We start from the raw sequence: 23664 nt of genomic DNA on the forward strand, positions 1-23664 counted from the left end.
AATCCTGTTGTAGCTATGCTCTTGGCTAAGCAAACTGATTTTCCACCATTTAAATAAACAGTAGACGAACAGACATTTAGGTTATTTTTGTTGCAGCAGATGGCTTTTTTTTTTTTTTTTTTTTTTTTTTTTTTTTTTTTTTTTTGCTAGCCATAGAGAGCAGCTCTGGGCCTTTACTTTTATTTAAGTTGACTTTGTTTCTGTCTACTTAACAGGGCACCTGGCAACTATTTTCAATCACTTGTGATAACTGAGTGTTATTAGTAGCATTTAAGATTAGAAGTAAAACTGCATTTTAAAAAATGAGTGAAAACAATGCCACTTCACATATTAAATTCAAATTGTATTTGATCCTTTGTTATGTTTCTGGTAGTTATTAAAACTATTAATCATTTTATTTGAACCTCATAAGTTTTATGGATTTAATTTTGTAAATCAAAGTATTACTCCTTCACAAAAGCAAAATCAGTTCTTTGAATGTTAAATAAATATGGTTAAGTGAATTATCAGACTGCATACACTAATAAGTTCCCAAAAAAGGGGGCTACAGATTGGCTGTATCAAGAATTTCCTAATTTTAATGTACTACAGTCTGTCAAATTTTCCCTGTATGTTAAGTGTGTTCTGTGTTCTGGTTAGGAAATCTTTGTTTATCTCAGTAAGTTATTCCTGCTTTATTTCTAAGGAACTTTACTATTTTTTAAATATATATTATGCGGAGGAGGGCAACATCTTTTCTTTTTCCCATATGGATAACTAATAGACTCAGCACTGTTTATTGAAAAAAGTCATCTTTTTTTCACCAGACTTCTGTGTCTCTTTGTCATAAAGGTGGGTGTATATATGAGGTCTCTTTCTAGACACACTATTCTGTTCCATTGGCCTGTTTATGTTTCAGCCAATACCATGTTATCACTATTACTTTGTAGTAAGTGTTGATACCTGAAGCTTCTGTCCTCCACTGTTTTTCTGCAGAATTGATTTGACTATCCTTGGACCTTTGCATTTCTATATACATTTTAGAAAAAGCTTATTAAACTATACATACATAGAAAAACACATGGGGTTTTGACTGGAATTACATTGCATTTCTACTTAATTTGGGGACACTTGACTAGTGTCTATAGTATTGATTCTTCACATCTATGAATATGATATATTTTCCCATTTGTTTTGATGTTTAATTTTTCTTGATGCTTTGAAGTTTTTTTAATGTAGGAATTACACATCTTTTGTTAGATTTATTGCTAAGTGTTTGATGTCATGATAAATAGTGTCATTGTTAAAGTAAATAGCTTGTATATAAAAATACAATTGATTTTTATAATTGGCCTTGTACCCAAGAACCTTTATTTCTTCCCTTCCAATCTGTATACAGTTGACTCTTGAACAGCATGTTTTTGAACTGTGTAGATCCACTTATACACAGGATTTTTTTCGATAGATATATTGGAAAATTTTTTGGAAATGTGCAGCAATTTGAAAAAACTCCAATGAACCACGTAGCCTAGAAATACTGAAGAAAATTAAGAAAAAGATATGTCATGAATGCATAAAATACATGTAGATATTAGTCTGTGTTATAATTTGCTACCATAAAATACAAATTGTTTATGAAAATTTATCAAAACGTGTGCCTACACAGACCATACATGGTGCCATTTGCAGTTGAGAGAAATGTAAACAAATGTAAAAATGCAGCATTAAATCATAACTGCATAGAATTAACTGTGATACCTATTATACTACTCTTATAGTTTGTATTCACTTCCTGTTGCTATTGCAGTGATCTCAAATGTTGTGAATATCTGTTTAAAACACCATTAGACACTAATCATCTCCATGTGAGCAGCTTTCTCTCCAGTAAATTGAGTATCTTAATAAATGGTCTCTTGCAGTTCTTGCATATTTTTCATTGTGTTTCGTACAATACTATAAACACCTTGAATAATACCATGAAACCCATATGAGTTGCTGCTGGTGATACTGGAAATGTTCCCAAGAAGTAAACTCATGATATTACAAGAAAAAGTTGAGTTGCTTGATAAATACTGCAGATTGAGGTCTGTAGCTGTGGTTGCCTGCCATTTCAAAATAAATGAATCCAGAATAAGGACCATTGAAAAAAGGAAAAGAAAGTTTGTGAAGCCATAGCTGCAACTATACCAGCAAGCATGAAAACCTTGCACTTTTTGCAAAAGACTTTTATCTTGTATAGAAGATGCACCCTTTATGTGGGTACAGGATTGCCATAAGAAAGGCATATTTATAGACTCTAATATGATTCAAGAAAAAGCACAAAGTCATTATATTACAACTTAAAAGGAAGATGAAAGATCTAAAGCTGGAGAATTTAATGCCAGCAAAGGACGGTTTGATAGTTTTAGAGATTTGGCTTAAAAATGTCAAGATAACAGGAGAAGCAGCTTCTGCTGACCAAGAGGCAGCAGATGCATTCCCAGATGCTTAAGAAAATCATTGAGGAGAAAGAACAACTGTTGGGACAGGTTTTTAATGCAGGTGAAACTATGCTATTCTGGAAAAAAGATAATGCCGTAAAGGACATTTATTAGTAAGGAAGAGAAGTGAACATCAAGATTTAAGGCAGAAGGGATATGCTAACTCTACTATTTTGTGGAAATGGAGTTGGATTTCTGAGTACTTTCCTTATCTATAAAGCTGGTAACCCCTGAGCCTCTAAGGAAAAAGATAATACCAACTGCCACTCTTTTGGTCGTATAGCAAAAAGACCTGCTACACAATGAGAATGCTTTTTCTGGATTGGTTCCATCCATGTTTTGTTCCTAAAGTTAAGAAGTATCTTGCCAGTAAGGACTGCCAGTTCTTTTTGCATTCTCAATTCCTCTGGCCACCTAGAACCCCATGAGTTCGACACTGAAGGCATCCAGGTGGTCTACTTGCCCCCAGACACAGCATTTCTAGTTGAGTCTCAGATCAGAGGGCCATAAGGACCTTTAAGCCTCATTACAGCAGGGTACTTTAGGGAAAGGTTGTTGCTGCTATGGAAGAGAACCCCCATAGAACATCATGAAAGTCTGTAAGGATTACATCACTGAAGATTCCATCATTGTTATAGAAAAAGCCATCAAGCCTGAAATAGTAAGTTGTTGATGAAGCAGACTGTCCAGATGTTGTGGGTGACCACACAGAGTCAGTCAAGGAAATGATGAAAAGATTGGTGGATATGGCAAAAAAGGTGGGGAGTGAAGGGTTTCAAGATACGGATCTTAGAGAAATTCCAAGAGCTAAAAGAAACACCTTATCAGAGGAATTAACAGAGGATGACTTGATGGAAATGAGTGCTTCCAAAATGGTGCCAGGTAGAAAAGACATAGTAGTGCCAGAACACAAATTGACATTAGACAATCTAGCAGGAGGATTCTGATTATTCAAGACTACTTTTGACTTATTTTATGACAGAAATTACAAAGTATTTACATTAAGTTACACTGATTGTGCCTGCCTCTCCTGTCTCCTGTTCTGCCGCTGCCACCCCTGGAACTGCAAGACTAACTCTCCTCTTCTCAGTCTACTCAGTGTGACGACAAGGATGGAGACATTTATGATGATCCACTTCCACTTAATTAATAGTAAATATATTTTCTCTTCCTTATGGTTTTCTTAATAACATTTTCCTTTCTCTAGCTTACTTTATTCTAAGAATACAGTGTATAATACATACAACATACAAAACATGTTAATTTACTGTGTTACTGGCAAGGTCAACAGTAGGCTATTAGTAGTTAGGTTTTGGGGGAGTCAAATGTTATATGTGGATATTTGACTGCACAGAGGGGTCAGTGCCCTTAACCTCCGTGGTGTTCAAGGGTCAAATGTACTTTTAAATTTTTGCTTTATTGCAATAGCCAGAAACTTTAGTACAAAGTTGGTGATGGGCAACTTTGTATCTTCCTGATCTTGGGGGCAAGAAAGCATTCAGTATTTCACCATTATGATATTTGTAGTAAGCTTTTTATCAAATGAAAGAATTTCTCTTCCATTTCTAATATCCTAAGATTTTAAAAAATTAAGTATGTATATTAAATTTTATCAAATGCATTTTCTGCATTTTTTCTTCAACTTTTAAGTTCCGGGATACATGTGCAGATGTGCAGGTTTGTAGCATTGATAAACATGTATCACAGTGGTTTGCTGCACAGATCAACTCATCACATAGGTGTTAAGCCCAGGATCCATTAGCTGTTCTTCCTGATGCTCTTCCTCCCCTTGCATTTTCTGCCTGTGTTGAGATGATTATATGATTTTTCTCCTTTAATCTGTTAATGTGGCAAATTACATTAATTTTTTAAAAAGTTAAGCTGCATTTTGGGGGAAATAAACCCCATTTTGTCAATTATCCCATAATATATTGCTAGAATTGGTTTAACGCTTAGTTTAGAATGTTTATCTCTATGTTCAAAGGAGATAGTCTCCTAGAATTTTCTTTTCTTGTAATGTCCTATCAGGTTTTAGAATCAAAGTTGTGCTGGCCTGATAAAATTGGTCAGAGAAGTGTTCTTCATTTTCTCTTCTCCAGAAGAGTTTTTGTAAGATTAGCTGTATTTAGTTTTTAAACGTTTGGAGAATTCCTGGGTAAAGCCATATAGGCCTAAAGATTTATTTGTGAGTTTGTCTTTAATTATGGATTCGGTCTCTTTAATAGATACAGAACTATTCAGATTTTTCTGTTGTTTCAGTTTTTGTAGTTTTTCTAGGAATTTTTGCTTAAATTTTCAAAATGATTGGCATAAAGTTGTTTTAATATACTCTTATTATATTTTAATGTCTGAAGGATATCAACTTTCATCAATCTTTTCAAAACCATCTTTTGGGTTTGCTTATTTTCTCTATTATATTTGTTTTCTGTTATGTAGGTTACCATGTTTTTTTTTTTTTTTTTTTTCATTATTTTATTCTGCATTCATTTTTTGGGTTTCATATGTGGTTCTTTCCCTAACTTAAGATGAATACTACCATCATTTATTTTAAACTCTTTTTTTTTTCCTATTACATACATTTAAGGCCATACATTTTCCTCAGAGCATCTTTACTTGTTATGTTGCAAGGGTTGATATGTTATTTTTTCTTCAGTTTAAAATGTATTCTTGTTTTCACTATGGTTTCTTCTTTGACTCGTGGGTTAATTAGAAGTATATTGCTTAGTTTTTGAACATTTGATGATTTTAACGTTACCTTTTGTGTTCAATTTCTAGCTTAGTTACACTCTGAATAATATACTGAATGATTGGAATCCTTTGAAAATTGTTGGGTCTTGCTTTGTGGCTCAGGGTGTGATCAATTTTGTTAAAATGATGTGCACTTAAAAGTGGATCCTGCCATTGTGGGTGCAGTGTTCTGTGAATGTCAGTTTTGTCAAGTTTGTTAATTTTGTTGTTTCAGATCTTTTATATTCTTGCTGATTTTTCTTCCTTTTTGTAGTTATCAAGAGACATTTGGTAATATTTCATTATGATTGTAGATTTTTCTTTTTTTCCTTTTAGTGCTATTAATTTTTGCCTTGTACATCTTAAAAATATCTTTAGTATACATACTTGTTAGATTGTTAGATTTTCCTAGTGGATTGATCCTTTTCTCACAATAAAATCACTCTGTCTCTAGTAATACTTCTTGCCTGATATCCACTTTTTCCTTTTACTATTGTTATTTCACCTTTCTTTCAGTTAGTGCTTGCATGGTAAACCTTTAATATTCTCTTATTTTCAAACTTCCTATGTTCTTACATGTGTAGCTCTTGTAAACAGAACATTGCTGTTGGTTTTATCTTTGCCCTTTTTGGGGAAAAGTTAGTCTATTTGTTTAATTTGCATTTCTTATAATTATTTATATAATGTGGAACATTTTTATGTGTCTATTGGCGCTTCATTTATATTTCTTTGTGAATTATCTTCTCAGATATTTTTTCCCATTTTCAAATTGGACAAAGAAGTTTATGTTCTTACTCTTGAGTTGTAGGAGTTTTTCATATATGAGCTAGGTACAAGTTCTTTGTCAGATATGTGTCTTGCAAATATTTTCTTTCATTCTGTGGCTTGCTCTTTTTTTATTTTTTTCAACTTTTAGGTTCCAGGGTACATGTGCAGGTCTGTTACTTGGGTAAATTGCACGTTGCTAAGGTTTGGTGTACAAATGATCCTGTCCCTGAGGTAGTGAGCATAGTACCCAAAAGGTGGTTTTTCAACCCTTGCTCCCCTCCTACCCTCCTCCCTCTAGTAGTACCCAGTATCTGTTGTTTCCATTTTTGTGTCCATGTGTAGTCAATGTTTAGTTCCCACTTATGAGTGAGAACATGCAATAGGCTAATCACTTAACCTCTGACTGTCCATATATCAGAATGTATGTTTTCCACTACCTATCTTGAAGTTCATTAATCTTGTTTTTAGCTGTATTTGTTCTGCATTAAACTCGTATCGAGTTTTAAATTTCAGTTACTTTGTCTTTTCATTCTAGAATATCCCTTTAATTCTCTTTTATACATTTCAATTCTCTGGTGAAATTCTCCATTTTGTCATATGTTTCTTTGTTTATATTTTCTTGAATATGTTAATCATATTTTTTTAAAAAATTCATGTTAACTCTAATATCTGTATTATCTCTGGGTCCATTTCTGTTGTCTGTTTTTGCCTTTGGTCTTGTTTCTTGGCATGGTTGCTTATTTTTGATTGAATGCTGGGTATTTCATATAAACAGTTCTCTTGGCTTTGAATGATATGTTTTTTTTCCATCAGAGGGATTCTCTGTGCTAAGTGGTCACTTAGAGCACAGCAGATCTCTTCACTCATTCAGAGCCTGAGCTGAGTTTGCATAGGCTAGGATGATGAGCTCTACTGTAAGATGATAGTATAGCGATCTAGCTCTTTCTTTGGGGAACCTTCCCACAGAATATATATCGGCCTTTTCTCTGTGGTCATTCAAGTGTCTGCAGATGAATCCTGTAAAAACTGGCTGTTGGATATACCCCATTTACCCTGATGTGATTACTATACATTTCATGCCTGTATCAGAATATCTCATGTAACCCATAAATATATAACCTACCAAGTGCCCACAAAAATAAAAAATAAAAAACAAGCAAAAAAACTAGTTTGTCATTGTTTGAGGATTGGCAGTGGAAAAGGGAGTAGGGTTTTCCCATTAATCGTGGAGACTTTTAAAAATTCTCTGTTATGACCCTTATACCTTAACCTTTCTTTCTTGGATGTCAAATACTAAATCTGGGATCTCTGTAGTGTGGGGTAATCAACCAATTGCCAAAGAAGCGAGCAATAAGTGTAGAGATAATGTATGAACTCTGAAACTATACTGCCTAAGTTTGAGAATCTGCTTTGCCAGAGAGAGTACTAGCTGTGTGATTATGATCAAGTTATTTATTATTTTTGTGCCTCAACTTTTCTCATTGTAGGATAGGAACAGTACTTGGACCTATCTCATACACTTAATACAATTAAAATTCTTAGAGCTTCTGTCTTTTAATCATTCATCTTTTTAAAAAATTTTTCTTATTTTTTAAAATTATTTTTATACTTTTAAGTTCTAGGGTACATGTGCACAATGTGCATGTTTGTTACATATGTATACATGTGCCATGTTGGTGCCCTGCACCCATTAACTCATTATTTACATTAGGTGTATCTCCTAATGCTATCCCTCCCCCCCCGGCACCCCACAACAGGCCCCGGTGTGTGACGTTCCCCTTCCTGTGTCCATGTGTTCTCATTGTTCAATTCCCACCTATGAGTGAGAACATGTGGTGTTTGGTTTTCTGTCCTTGTGATAGTTTGCTGAGAATGATAGTTTCCAGCTTCATCCGTGTCCCTACAAAGGACATTAACTCATCCGTTTTTATGGCTGCATAGTATTCCATGGTGTGTATGTGCCACATTTTCTTAATCCAGTCTATCATTGATGGACATTTGGGTTGGTTCCAAGTCTTTGCTATTGTGAATAGTGCCACTATAAACATAAGTGTGCATGTGTTTATAATCCTGTTTATAGCAGCAAGATTTATAATCCTTTGGGTATATACCCAGTAATGGGATGGCTGGGTCAAATGGTATTTCTAGTTATAGATCCTTGAGGAATTGCCACACTGTCTTCCACATGGTTGAACTAGTTTACAGTCCCACCAAAAGTGTAAAAGCGTTCCTATACACCAATAACAGACAAATAGGGCCAAATCATGAGTGAACTCCCATTCACAATCGCTACAAGGAGAATAAAATACCTAGGAATCCAGCTTACAAGGGATGCGAAGTACCTCTTCAAGGAGAACTACAAACCACTGCTCAATGAAATAAAAGAGGCAACCTACAGAATGGGAGAAAATTTTTATAATCTACCCATCCCATAAAGGGCTAATATCCAGAATCTACAAAGAACTTAAATTTACAAGAAAAAAATCAAACAACCCCATCAAAAAGTGGGCAAAGGATATGAACAGACTCTTCTCAAAAGAAGACATTTATGCAGCCAACAGACACATGAAAAAATGCTCATCATCACTGGCCTTCAGAGAAATGCAAATCAAAACCACAATGAGATACCATCTCACACCAGTTAGAATGGCGACCATTAAAAAGTCAGGACGGCTGGGCGTGGTGGCTCAAGCCTGTAATACCAGCACTTTGGGAGGCCGAGACGGGCGGATCACGAGGTCAAGAGATCGAGACCATCCTGGCTAACACTGTGAAACCCCGTCTCTACTAAAAAATACAAAAAACTAGCCGGGCGAGGTGGCGGGCGCCTGTAGTCCCAGCTACTTGGGAGGCTGAGGCAGGAGAATGGCCTAAACCCGGGAGGTGGAGCTTGCAGTGAGCTGAGATCCGGCCACTGCACTCCAGCCTGGGCGACTGAGCAAGACTCTCTCTAAAAAAAAAAAAAAAAAAAAAAAGAAAAAGTCAGGAAACAACAGGTGCTGGAGAGGATGTGGATAAATCATTTATCTTAAAATGACTGTCTGCTATCTCCTCTTTATTTCACAAATACATTGTCTCAAACCCGGTATGTTCAATATGAAATTCTTAATTTCTCCCTACACGTGTTTTTCTTCTGGTCTCCCTTTTCCCAATAAATATATATATTTGCATTTCTTATTTATAATTATTTATATAATGTGGAACATTTTTATGTGTCTATTGGTGCTTCATTTATATTCCTTTGTGAATTATCTTCTCAGATATTTTTCCCATTTTCAAATTGGGCAAAGAAGTTTGTGTTCTTATTCTTGAGTTATAAGAGTTTTTCATATATGTGCTAGTGCAAGTTCTTTGTCAGATGGGTGTTGCAAATATTTTCTTTCATTCTGTGGCTGCGTCAGCCTCCTGAGTACCTGGGATTACAGGCATGCGCCACCACGCCTGGCTAATTTTGTATTTTTAGTTGAGATGGGGTTTCTCCATGTTTGTCAGGCTGGTCTCGAACTCCTGACCTCAGATGATCCACCCGCTTTGGCCTCCCAAAGTGCTGGGATTACAGGCATGAGCCACTGCGCCTGTCCTGATACTCGCTTTCTTCAGATAAGACTTTAAGAAGACATTGACCAGAATTTTCCTCCAGACTTTTCCCTTTCTCACCTGACCAATCCCCCACTTCGGATTGACATTTAACGTTAATACAATCAAAAGACAGTTTGATCATACAGACCTACGTGCTAGCTCTTCTCTGATCCATTATGATGATTTTCATTTATTAATTGAATGTAATTAATTTCCAGATTATGGGGACACATAATATCTTCATGGACATTAGAATTCAGAGACAGTAATTTAATAATTTTAACAAAGTTTGAAGTATTATGAATTGGAGATACAGGAAACATTCATTCTGTGGGAGAATATAGCAGAGATGTAACTTGAGGGATCAGGAAAACTTAGTCTTGGGATTAGACTGAGAAGGAAATAGTTAAAATGGAGATCCAAAAGATAAATAGTAATTATCCTGAAGATATTGATAGGTGTAGTGTTTGGCGTGGTGTGTTCAAAGGCAAGAGAAACAATGGCTTATTCCAGGAATTGAAAATTTATTATGGTTAAAATGTCAGCAGAGTTCAGGAGCACCAATGGCAACAGATAAAACTGAAGGGTAGTCAGAAACTTCTTTATTAGCAATTTTAAGAATTTTACACCTTGTGTAGCATAGGGGTCAGGACTTTGGGTTCAGTAGTCCAGATGTGTGTTTGAGCTCTTGTCTCCTCCACATGACTGTAGCAAATCACTTAACCTATTCAAATCTGTTTTATAGTCTGAATAGTGAGAATAATAATAGTACTTCCATCAAAGGGTTATTTTGGGTATCCTGGACTTGATTCTTTTTTTTTTTTTTTTTTTTAATACTGTTATACTTTAAGTTCTAGGGTACATGTGCACAACGTGCAGGTTTCTTACATATGTATACATGTGCCATGTTGGTGTGCTGCACCCATTAACTCATCATTTACATTAGGTGTATCTCCTAATGCTATCCCTCCCCCCTCCCCCAGCCCCACGACAGGCCCGGTTTTGTGATGTTCCCCTTCCTGTATCCAAGTATTCTCACTGTTTAATTCCCACCTATGAGAGAGAACATGCGGTGTTTGGTTTTTTGTCATTGCGATAGTTTGCTGACAATGATGGTTTCCAGCTTTATCCATGTCCCTACAAAGGACATAAACTCATCCTTTTTAATGGCTGTGTAGTATTCCATGGTGTATATGTGCCACATTTTCTTAATCTAGTCTATCATTGATGGACTTTTGGGTTGGTTCCAAGTCTTTACTGTTGTGAATAGTGCCACTATAAACATAAGTGTGCTTGTGTTTATAATCCTGTTTATAGCAGCATGATTTATAATCCTTTGGGTATTATAATGGGAGTAATGGGATGGCTGGGTCAAATGGTATTTCTAGTTCTAGATCCTTGAGGAATTGCCACACTGTCTTCCACAGTGATTGAACTACTTTACAGTCCCACCAACAGTGTAAAAGTGTTCCTATTTCTCCACATCCTCTCCAGCACCTGTTATTTCCTGACTTTTTAATGATCGCCATTCTAACTGGTGTGAGATGGTATCTCATTGTGGTTTTGATTTGCATTTCTCTGATGGCCAGTGATGATGAACATTTTTTCATGTGTCTGTTGGCTGCATAAATGTCTTCTTTTGAGAAGTGTCTGTTCATATCCTTCATCTGCTTTTTGATGGGGTTGTTCTTTTCATGTAAATTTGTTTAAGTTCTTTGTAGAGTCTGGATATTAACCCTTTGTCAGATGAGTAGATTGCAAAATTTTTTCCCCATTCTGTAGGTTGCCTGTTCACTCTGATGGTAGTTTCTTTTGCTGTGCAGAAGCTCTTTAGTTTAATTAGATCCCATTTGTCAATTTTGGCTTTTGTTGCCATTGCTTTTGGTGTTTTAGACATGAAGTCCTTGCCCATGCCTATGTCCTGAATGGTATTGCCTAGGTTTTCTTCTAGGGTTTTTATGGCTTTAGGTCTAACATTTAAGTGTTTAATCCCTCTTGAATTAATTTTTGTATAAGGTGTAAGGAAGGGATCCAGTTTCAGCTTTCTACTTATGGCTAGCCAGTTTTCCCAGCACCATTTATTAAATAGGGAATCCTTTCCCCATTTCTTGTTTTTGTCAGGTTTGTCAAAGATCAGGTGGTTGTAGATGTGTGGTATTATTTCTGAGGACTCTGTTCTGTTCCATTGGTCTATATCTCTGTTTTGGTACCAGTACCATGCTGTTTTGGTTACTGTAGCCTTGTAGTACAGTTTGAAGTCAGGTAGCGTGATGCCTCCAGTTTTGTTCTTTTGGCTTGGGATTAACTTGGCAATGCGGGCTCTTTTTTGGTTCCATGTAAACTTTAAAATACTTTTTTCCAATTCTGTGAAGAAAGTTATTGGTAGCTTAATGGGGATGGCATTGAATCTATAAATTACCTTGGGCAGTATGGCCATTGTCACAATATTGATTCTTCCTATCCATGAGCATGGAGTGTTCTTCCATTTGTTCGTGTCCTCTTTTATTTCGTTGAACAGTGGTTTGTAGTTCTCCTTGAAGAGGTCCTTCACATCCCTTGTAAGTTGAATTTCCAGGTATTTTATTCTCTTTGAAGCAATTGTGAATGGGAGTTCACTCATGATTTGGCCCTCTGCTTGTCTGTTATTGGTGTATAAGAATGCTTGTGATTTTTGCACATTGATTTTATATCCTGAGACTTTGCTGAAGTTGTTTATCAGCTTAAGGAGATTTGGGGTTGAGACAATGGGGTTTTCTAGATATACAGTCGTGTCATCTGCAAACAGGGACAATTTCACATCCTCTTTTCCTAATTGAATACCCTTTATTTCTTTCTCCTGCCTGATTGCCCTGGCCAGAAATTCCAACACTGTGTTGAATAGGAGTGGTGAGAGAGGGCATCCCTGTCTTGTGCCAGTTTTCAAAGAGAATGCTTCTAGTTTTTGCCCATTCAGTATGATTTTATCTGTGAGTTTGTCATAAATAGCTCTTATTATTTTGAGATATGTCCCATCAATACCTAATTTATTGTGAGTTTTTAGCTTGAAGGGCTGTTGAATTTTGTCAAAGGCCTTTTCTGCGTCTATTGAGATAATCATGTGGTTTTTGTCTTTGGTTCTGTTTATATGCTGGATTATGTTTATTGATTTGCGTATGTTGAACCATCCCAGGGATGAAACCCACTTGATCATGGTGGATAAGCTTTTTGATGTGCTGCCGGATTTGGTTTGCCCGTATTTTATTGAGGATTTTTGCATTGATGTTCATCAGGGATATTGGTCTAAAATTCTCTTTTTTTGTTGTGTCTCTGCCAGGCTTTGGTATCAGGATGATGTTGGCCTCGTAAAATGAGTTAGGGAAGATTCCATCTTTTTCTATTGATTGGAATAGTTTCAGAAGGAATGGTACCAGCTCCTCCTTGTACCTCTGAATTTGGCTGTGAATCCATCTGGTCCTGGACTTTTTTTGGTTGGTGAGCTATTAATTGTTGCCTCAATTTCAGAGCCTGCTATTGGTCTATTCAGAGATTCAGCTTCTTCCTGGTTTAGTCTTGGGAGGGTGTATGTGTCCAGGAATTTATCCATTTTTTCTAGATTTTCTAGTTTATTTGTGTAGAGGTGTTTATAGTATTATCTGATGGTAGTTTGTATTTCTGTGGGATCGGTGGTGATATCCCCTTTATCATTTTTTTTTATTACATCTATTTGATTCTTCTCTCTTTTCTTCTTTATTAGTCTTGCTAGTGGTCTATCAGTTTTGTTGATGTTTTCAAAAAACCAGCTCCTGGATTCATTGATTTTTTTTGAAGGGTTTTTTGTGTCTCTATCTCCTTCAGTTCTGCTCTGATCTTAGTTATTTCTTGCCTTCTGTTAGCTTTTGAATGTGTTTGCTCTTGCTTCTCCAGTGCTTTCAATTGTGATGTTAGGGTGTCAATTTTAGATCTTTCCTCCTTTCTCTTGTGGGTATTTAATGCTATAAATTTCCCTCTACATACTGCCTTAAATGTGTCCCAGAGATTCTGGTATGTTGTATCTTTGTTCTCATTGGTTTCAAAGAACATCTTTATTTCTGCCTTCATTTCATTATATACCCATTAGTCATTCAGGAGCAGGTTGTTCAGTTTCCATGTAGTTGAGTGGTTTTGATTGAGTTTCTTAATCCTGAGTTCTACTTTGATTGCACTGTGGTCTGAGAGACAGTTTGTTATAATTTCTGTTCTTTTCCATTTGCTGAGGAGTGCTTTACTTCCAACTATGTGGTCAATTTTGGAATAAGTGTGATGTGGTGCTGAGAAGAATGTATATTCTGTTGATTTGGGGTGGAGAGTTCCGTAGATGTCTGTTAGGTCTGCTTGGTGCAGAGCTGAGTTCAATTCCTGGATATCCTTGTTAACTTTCTGTCTCATTGATCTCTATCTAATGTTGAGAGTGTGGTGTTAAAGTCTCCCGTTATTATTGTGTGGGAGTCTGAGTCTCTTTGTAGGTCTCTAAGGATTTGCTTCAGGAATCTGGGTGTTCCTGTATTGGGTGCATATATATTTAGGATAGTTAGCTCTTCTTGTTGAAATGATCCCTTTATCATTATGTAATGGCCTTCTTTGTGTCTTTTGATCTTTGTTGGTTTAAAGTCTGTTTTATCAGAGACTAGGATTGCAACCCCTGCCTTTTTTTTTGTTTTCCATTTGCTTGGTAGATCTTCCTCCATCCCTTTATTTGAGCCTATGTGTGTCTCTGCACATGAGATGGGTCTCCTGAATACAGCAAACTGATGGGTCTTGACTCTTTATCCAATTTCCCAGTCTGTGTCTTTTAATTGGAGCATTTAGCCCATTTATATTTAAGGTTAATATTGTTACGTGTGAATCTGATCCTGTCATTATGATGTTAGCTGGTTATTTTGCTTGTTAGTTCATGCAGTTTCTTCCTAGCATCAATGGTCTTTACAGTTTGGCATGTTTTTGCAGTGACTGGTACCAGTTGTTCCTTTCCATGTTTAGTGCTTCCTTCAGGAGCTCTTACAGGGCAGGCCTTATGGTGACAGAAATCTCTCAGCATTTGCTTGTCTGTAAAGGATTTTATTTCTTCTTCACTTATGAAGCTTAGTTTGGCTGGACATGAAATTCTGCGTTGAAATTCTTTTCTTTAAGAGTGTTGAATATTGGCCCCCACTCTCTTCTGGCTGATAGAGTTTCTGCCGAGAGATCTGCTGTTAGTCTGCTGGGCTTCCCTTTGTGGGTAATCCGACCTTTCTCTCTGGCTGCCCTTAACATTTTTTCCTTCATTTCAACTTTGGTGAATCTACAATTATGTGTCTTGGAATTGCTCTTCTCGAGGAGTATCTTTGTGGTGTTCTCTGTATTTCCCGAATTTGAATGTTGGCCTGCCTTGCTAGCTTGGGGAAGTTCTCCTGGATAATATCCTGCAGAGTGTTTTCCAACTTGGTTCCATTCTCCCCGTCACTTTCAGGTACACCAATCAGACGTAGATTTGGTCTTTTCACGTAGTCCCATATTTCTTGGAGGCTTTGTTCGTTTCTTTTTACTCTTTTTTCTCTACACTTCTCTTCTCACTTCATTTCATTCATTTCATCTTCAATCACTGATACCCTTTCTTCCCATTGATCAAATCGGCTACTGAAGCTTGTGCATTCGTCACGTAGTTCTCGTGCCATGGTTTTCAGCTCCATCAGGTCATTTAAGGACTTCTCTACATTGGTTATTCTAGTTAGCCATTCATCTAGTCTTTTTCCAAGGTTTTTAGCTTCTTTGCAATGGGTTTGAACTTCATCCTTTAGTTTGAAGAAGTTTGATCGTCTGAAGCCTTCTTCTCTCAACTTGTCAAAGTCATTCTCCGTTCAGCTTTGTTCTGTTGCTGGCGAGGAGCTGCGTTCCTTTGGAGCGGGAGAGGCGCTCTGATTTTTAGAATTTTCAGCTTTTCTGCTCTGTTTTTTCCCCATCTTTGCGGTTTTATCTACCTTTGGTCTTTGATGATGGTGACATACGGATGGGGTTTTGGTGTGGATGTCCTTTTTGTTTGTTAGATTTCCTTTGAACAGTCAGGACCCTCAGCTGCAGGTCTGTTGGAGTTTGTTGGAGGTCCACTCCAGACACTGTTTGCCTGGGTAGCAGCAGCAGAGGCTGCAGAACAGCCAACATTGCTGAACAGCAAATGTTGCTGCCTGATTATTCCTCTGGAAGTTTCATCTCAGAGGGGTACCTGCCCGTGTGAGGTGTCAGTCTGCCCCTACTGGTGGGTACCTCCCAGTTAGGCTACTTGGGGATCAGGGACCCACTTGAGGAGGCAGTGTGTCCATTCTCAGATCTCAAACTCTGTTCTGGGAGAACCACTACTCTCTTGAAAGCTGTCAGACAGAGACATTTAAGTCTGCAGAGGTTTCTGCTGTCTTTTGTTTGGCTATGCCCTGCCCCCAGAGGTGGATTCTACAGAGGCAGGCAGGCCTCCTTGAGCTGTGGTGGGTTCCACCAGGTTGGAGCTTCCCAGCCGCTTTGTTTACCTACTCAAGCCTCAGCAATGGCGGGCCCCCCTCCCCCAGCCTGGCTGCTGCCTTGCAGTTTGATGTCAGACTGCTGTGCTAGCAATGAGCCAGGCTCTGTGGGTGTGGGACCCTCTGAGCCAGACGCAGGATATAATCTCCTGGTATGCCCTTTGCTAAGACCCTTGCAAAAACTCAGTATTAGGGTGGGAATGATCCGAGTTTCCAGGTGCAGTCAGTCACAGTTTCGCTTGGCTAGGAAAGGGAATTCCCTGACCTCTTGCACTTCCTGGGTGAGGCGATGCCTCGCCTGCTTTGGCTCATGCTCAGTGCGCTGCACCCACTGTCCTGCACCCACTGTCCAACAAACCCCAGTGAGATGAACTTGGTACCTCAGTTGGAAATGCAGAAATCACCTCTCTTCTGCGTAGCTTGCCCTGGGAGCTGTAGACTGGAGCTGTTCCTATTCAGCCATCTTGGAACCGCCTCCTGGACTTGATTCTTATTTGTGGCTTGTATCCTTTTTTTGGACCCTGATGCATCAGGCTCCCTTGACTTCTTGCCATTGTAGCATTCAAATCATGTCAACATAATCCTCCTTTTCCTCATTTTCTCCTTCCTAGGCAACCTTTTGATTATAGCCTGGCTTCCTGTGTAGCATGCCTAAAAGGGAGAGAAAATTTTGCTAACCCAAGGACAGAGATGCTTGTGCTCTTGCTGGTTTGGGCAGCTGTAGTTATCTCTGTAAATTAAGAAGTTTGCATTCTGATTTTATGTCAATCTTGTGAGCTTGGTTAATGGGAACTATTTCTGAGAGATGGTTTTATTGATCATGTGCAGTCCCATTGGATTTATGAGATTTCAATATGCAAAATTCACAAAAATGATGTTACTCATGAAGCCTCTTTCAAAGTAGGCAGCCTACTTTCCCTGGGGTTCTCTGCTGCTCCTCTGCTATTGGCTATGAGTGATTTTATTGTGCATATTTACGTTTTTATAGGAGTTCTTTTAATTTTTCACTTGGAAGGCATTTAATTTATCATTATATAAATTATCAGAATGATTAATATAGAATTAGTAATGACTGGTAGGACCAACATGTGAATTAAGCATAGAACAGCAAGCTGTTCAGTCATCAGCTGACAAAAGATGTCCTGTTAAGTATTTGATTTTTTGGGATATGAATATTCATTTGTCACTGTAAAGAACTTTTGACACTTTACAGTCATTATGGAAATGACTTTTTAAAACTTTCACAAGCAACTAAACTGTCAGTTTTAATTTTTTCATAACAATTTCTTAAGTTTGGACAACTGAGTTTCTTTTGGTGGTTCTGAACTGGGATGGGGTAGCTTTCTTGGATGACATTGTGTATGATTGTTTTTGATTGTCACAGTTATTGGGGAAGTGGGGGGAATTATTGATGTTTAATGGGAGGGGAGTGGGGATAATAAATATGCTATGGTGGCTTGGAAAGCAGTCACTGGGAGTAATCCCCAAAGCCTGTTAAGTGGACCGTTTGGGAAACAGGGCCTATTAGTTTCTTCAAGTAACCTGAGATAACTGTGCCAATAGCACCATCTAGTGAGGGCATTAGGTAATGAGCAAAATCTATTTTTCTTCACAGAAATGAGAAAATTTCAAATTCTAAACTTTATTTAAAATAGTACCTTGTAGAATCATAGACTTTTAGAGCAGGAAGGAAAATTGGAGCTAATTTAATCTACCTTCTCATTTTACAGATAAGAAAGCCAGAGTCCAAAGATGTGAAGTGATTTATCTAATAACCTATACCTAGTTAGTAGGAAGACCCTTAGTTCTTGTTTTTCAGGTTAGTATTCTGAGCTTTCATCACAGCAGACTATCTTTGTGTTTTATTTGGGTTACTGTTTTAGGTTCTTTGCTTAATGATTCTTTTAAGAAAGAAAAGAATCAGTAAGTAACGAGACCATCTTATTTACACTTGATCTTAGCCAAAAGGCCGAGAAGCGATAGGAGACCATCTTATTTAATAGGTATGTTGTAAAGTAAGTTTCATAATGCATACATTATTTTGAACTTAATTTTATCACCCAGATAAATGAGATAGGCTTGTGTGTATTCATCGGATTTTTCATTGCTATGATTTGAGCCGTTAAGTCTTATGATAAAACTTTACCTAAGATAGAGGGGAAAAAAGTAACATGAAAATTTATTAAAATTTAATTTATTGATTGGTGAACTGACATGCTGGCAATCAAAAGATGCAGAAACTTGGGCAAAAAATCAAGATTAAATGACCAACATATGTCTTTCATTTCTATGTTGGAGTACATGAAGTATTTTTGATAAATTTTCTCTTAGTGTGAGGGATTGGCAAATACTGCGAATGGCTTAGCTGAAATTACCGCAAGATTATGTTGCATTTAGTTGGAAAAGAGTAATTTTAAATTATTGACTAGAAAAATGTTGTTTAGAGAATAAGTGGGTTACAAAATAAAATGAGCTTTAAGAAGTGCTGCCATCAGCAATATTGGAAAATGATGAACCTATGGAAGTATGTGAGACTGAAATGAACTAGTTTCTGGTAGATGATGACAATAATGATGGTAGTGTATAATAATCAATAACATTTTATTTTATTTTATTTTATTCTATTTTATTTTATTTATTATTTTGAGACAGAGTCTCACTGTGTAGCCCAGGCTGGAGTGCTGTGTAGCCCAGGCTGGAGTGCAGTGGCGTGATGTGCAGTGGCGCGATCTGGGCTCACTGCAAGCTCCGCCTCCCGGGTTTAGGCTATTCTCCTGCCTCAGCCTCCCGAGTAGCTGAGACTACAGGCGCCCGCCACCATGCGTGGCTAATTTTTTGTGTTTTTAGTAGAGACAGCGTTTCACCATGTTAGCCAGGATGGTTTCGATTTTCTGACCTCGTGATCCGCCCGCCTCGGCCTCCCAAAGTGCTGGGATTACAGGCGTGAGGCACCACGCCCGGCTTCAATAACATTCTTAATGTGTTGGGCACTGTCCTGAGTGTATTACATGTGTTCATTCTTTTGATCTTCATAACAACCCTGTGAGGTATGGGTAAACCTGAGGGATGGAGGAGTTAAGTAACTTGGCAAAGCTCTCACAGACAGTAAGGTTTCCGCCTCCCAAAGTGGAGATAGATTAGTTTCTGAAAGGGAGCTTTCCATCTTATATTTGCCTGCTGGAAACAGTTTTGGTTTTCTGCAGTATTGCCTCTAAAATAATGATCATTTTTATATCTGTTTTGGTCCCTTTAAATCTTATAACAGCCTCAGTGTATTTTGCTAGCTGTAGGAGCCCAACTCCCCCGGCCACAATTCTTTGTAGTATTGTCTCAGATGATTATTTTACCTATCACACGTCTATGTGGAATACAGGAGAGGATGCTACAATGACTGGGACAAGCGTAAGGTGTCAATGACTGGGACAAGTGTAGGGTGTTAATGGTTTCCTAAAAAAAGGTTCAGATTCATTCAGTGTCAGGATTTACCTTTGGAAGGGGGTGATGGCTAAGAGGAGCTTTGTTGGAGCGTTTAGTGAATACAGACAGCAAAATTCAGAGATACTTTTCATCTTTGCATTTCTAGTGAAAACGTTGGCTACAGGTAACGGTACAGTTAGGCTTTTACTTGGTCTAGATCTATTTATACATATTTCTCTAGTATTGTTTTGGCATTGGGAAATGGTGAAATTATAAGAACAATTTTTATACTATTGTATTCTTTATGAATATATCCCACTGAGTTTATAATTTAATAGTAGCAAATTCTTTTTCAAGATGTTCATTAATGCATATTCATATACATTTATATTCTCTGGATTGTACTAGAACCTTCTTGTAAATTCATGACATCATCACTTAGGACCAAACGTAGCATCTTGCAATTACCATAGGCCTCTGGTTGCTCACCAGGGGAAAGGAAGGGTAGAAATAGTGTCCACTATGTTCTGAGCCCTAGACTGGCTGCTTTGTAAGAATTATCACATTTTAACTTGATAATTCACTGCTTTAATTTAGTTTTACAGATGAATCTGAGACTCCTAGAGACTAAATTATTGACCTGGGGCAAAAACTCTGTCACCAGACTACTTGGTTTCAAATTATGACTCTGTCACTTGTACTAGCTGTTTGAGCTTTGTCAAATTATGTAGTCACCATGGATCTTGGTTTCTTCATCTAATGTGTAAAGTGAGGGTCCTACCAGTATTTACCTCATGAGGTTATTATGAGGATTAAATGAGTTAATATAATGTGTTAATATTTGTAATACACTTAAAACAGTGCCTGGTATGAGGTGTCATATAAATGACTGTTAATAAATAAAATAATTAGTATTTTGAACCCAGATATTTCTGGTTCTAAAACCTGTAGTCTTCCCATTATCATAGTTTACTGTCTCAAAAAATGTTCTAGGACCAAAGTATTTCGCTGAGACATATTTTCTTACATTTCTCTGGCCAGTGGTAGCCATTATTAGTTGTGTTTTAAGAGGGAAAGGTTACCTAGAGTCTAATTCTTTGTGTACTTCCAGTTGCTTAATAAGTTATTTAGTTCAGTTCAATAATTTTATTGAAGCGATGAGTTAGACCGAATTAGTTGCTGTATTAGTCCATTTTCACAGTGCTGTAAAGAAATATCCAAAACTGGGTAATTTATAAAGGAAGGAGGTTTAATGACTCACAGTTCTGCATGGCTGGGGAGGCCTCAGAAAACTTACAATCATAGTGGAAGGGGAAGCAGGTACGTCTTACATGGTGGCAGGAGAGAGAGAGTATGTAAGAGCAGGGAAAACTGCCTTATAAAATCATCAGATCCCATGAGAACTCACTCAGTATCACGAGAACAGCACGGGGAAACTGCTCTCATGATCCAGTCACCTCCTACCAGGTACCTCCCTCGACACATGGGAATTAAAATTTGGATTACAGTTGTTGATGAGATTTGGGTGGGGACACAGCCAAACCATATCAGTTGCTTAAGAAGTTGTTAGTTTTCTTCAATAATTTTCTTGAAGCAGATGAGTTAGAGTTGTGATAAACTATTTATTATTAAAATGTCTTTATTTTGGTCTATCCTTGTTACATTTTTTCTCTTTTTTAATAAGTACATTTAACATGAGACCTACCCTCTTAACTTTTTAATTGTACAATACATACTTAACTATAGGCACATGTTGTATATCAGATCTCTAGATCTTATTCATTTTGCATAACTGAGACTTTATATCCATTGAATAGCAACTCCTCATTTCCTCCTACTTCCAGTCCCTGACAAACACTATTCTTTTCTCTACTTCTACAAGCTTGCTACTTTAGATACATACCACATCTAAGTGGAATCATGTAGTATTTGTCCATTTGTAACTGGCTTATTTCACTTAGCTTAATGTCCTCAAGGTTTATCCATATTGTTGCATATGACAGGATTTCCTTTTTTTTTTTTTTTTTTTTTTTTTTTTTGAGACGGAGTCTCGCTCTGTCACCCAGGCTGGAGTGCAGTGGCCAGATCTCAGCTCACTGCAAGCTCCGCCTCCCGGGTTTACACCATTCTCCTGCCTCAGCCTCCCAAGTAGCTGGGACTACAGGCGCCGCCACCTCGCCCGGCTAGTTTTTTGTATTTTTTAGTAGAGACGGGGTTTCACCGTGTTAGCCAGGATAGTCTCGATCTGCTGACCTCGTGATCCGCCCGTCTCGGCCTCCCAAAGTGCTGGGATTACAGGCTTGAGCCACCGCGCCCGGCCCAAAATTTCTTTTTTTAAGGCCACATAATATTTTGATGTATGTTTATACCACATTTTCTTAATCTGTTCATTTGTTGAGGAACATTCAGGTTGTTTCCACTTCTTGGCTATTGCAAATAATGCTGCAATGAATGTGGAGTGCAAATCCCTTTGAGATCCTTATTTCAACTCTTGGATAAATATCCAGAAGTGGGATTGCTGAATCATAATGTTAGTTCTTTTTAAAAATTTTTTGAGTAATCTTCATACTGTTTTTCATAAAGGCCACACCATTTTATATTCTCACTGACAGTGTACGAGAGTTCCAGTTTCTTCACATCCTTGCCAACACTTATCTCTCTTGTTTTTTTAATAATAGATATCCTAACAGGTGTAAGGTGATATTTCATTGTGATTTCGTTTTGCATTTCCCTGGTGATTAGTGATATTGAACATTTTTTCTAATACCTGTTACCTACTTTTGAATGTCTTTTTTGAAGAAATGTCTATTGAGGTCCTTTGCCCATTTTTTTGAATTGTTTTTTTTTTTTTTTGATATTGAGTTGTACAAATTCCTTATATATTTTAGAAATTAACTGTTTATCAGATATTTGGTATACAAATGGTTTTTCCCATTCCATAGATTGCCTTTCACTGCGTTTCCTTTGCTGTGCAGAGCTTTTTGGTAGTTCCACTTGTCTATTTTTGCCTTTCATTTCCTGTGCTTTTGGTATCATATTCACAAAATCATTGCCAACATCAAAGTCATGAAACTTTTCCCTTATATTTTCTTCTAGGAGTTTTATAGTTTTAGGTCTTATGTTTAAATCTTTAATCCAGTTTCAGTTGGATTTTGTGTGTAGTGTAAGATAAGGGTCCAGTTTCATTCTTTTGCATGTGGATATTCAGTTTTTCTAGCACCATTTGTTGAAGAGATTGCTCTTTCCTCATTGTGGGGTGTGTGTGTGTGTGTGTGTGTGTGTGTGTGTGTGTTTGCTTTTGAGACAGGGTCTTGCTCTGTCACCCAGGCTATAGTGCAGTGACGTGATCACAGCTTACTCTAGCCTCGACTCCCCAGGCTCAGGTGATCCTCCCATCTAAGCCTCTTGGTCCACAGGCGTGTACCATCACACCTGCCTAATTTTTTGTAGAGATGGTTTCACCATGTTGCCCAGGTTGGTCTTGGACTCCTGGTCTCAAGCAATCCATGTGCCTCAGCCTCCCAAACTGCTGGGATCACAGATATGAGCCACCATGCCTGGCCTCCCATTGTATATTTTTGGTACCCTCATCAAAGATCTGTATTTGTGTGGGCTTAATTTTGGGCTCTCTATTCTGTTCCATTCATTGAATGATTATCTTCATGCTAATACTATACTGTTTTAATTACTGTAGCTTTGTAATATATTTTGAAATCAGGAAGCATGATGCCTCCCTCTAGTCTTACTCTTTTTCAAGATTGCTTTGGTGATTTGGGGTTAGTTGTGGTTCCATGTGAATTTTAGGATTTTTTTTCCTGTTTCTATAAGAAAGTGCCAATGGGATTTCCATAGAGATCTCATTGAATCTGTAGACCACCTTGGGTGGTATGGATATTTTAACAATATTAAGTCTTACAATCCATGAACATGGGATGTCTTTCCATTTGTTTGAGTTGTCTTTAATTTCTTTCATCGGTTTTTTAAAAATACTTTTTAGTGTACAAGGCCTTCACCTCCTTAGTTTGGTTTAATAAGTATTTTATTCTTTTTAATGTTCCTGTAAGTGGAATTGTTTCTTAATTTCCTGTTTGGATAGTTTGTTGTTAGTGCGTAGAACATAACTGATTTTTGTATACTGATTTTTCTATCCTAATTTTACTGAATTTATTTATTAGTTCTAACGAGTTTGTGTGTGTGTGTGTGTGTGTGTG

At 37.4% G+C, this 23664-nt stretch overlaps 1 protein-coding gene across 3 annotated transcripts in view; it reads left to right on the forward strand.

Annotated features, from left to right (window-relative positions):
* OMA1 (OMA1 zinc metallopeptidase) overlaps positions 1-23664 on the forward strand; it is a 68586-nt gene that overhangs the window by 20946 nt on the left and 23976 nt on the right. The gene's annotated exons all lie outside the window — the stretch shown is intronic.

This window comes from Rhinopithecus roxellana, chromosome 12, assembly GCF_007565055.1.
Source record: "Rhinopithecus roxellana isolate Shanxi Qingling chromosome 12, ASM756505v1, whole genome shotgun sequence".
Lineage (NCBI taxonomy): Eukaryota > Metazoa > Chordata > Mammalia > Primates > Cercopithecidae > Rhinopithecus > Rhinopithecus roxellana.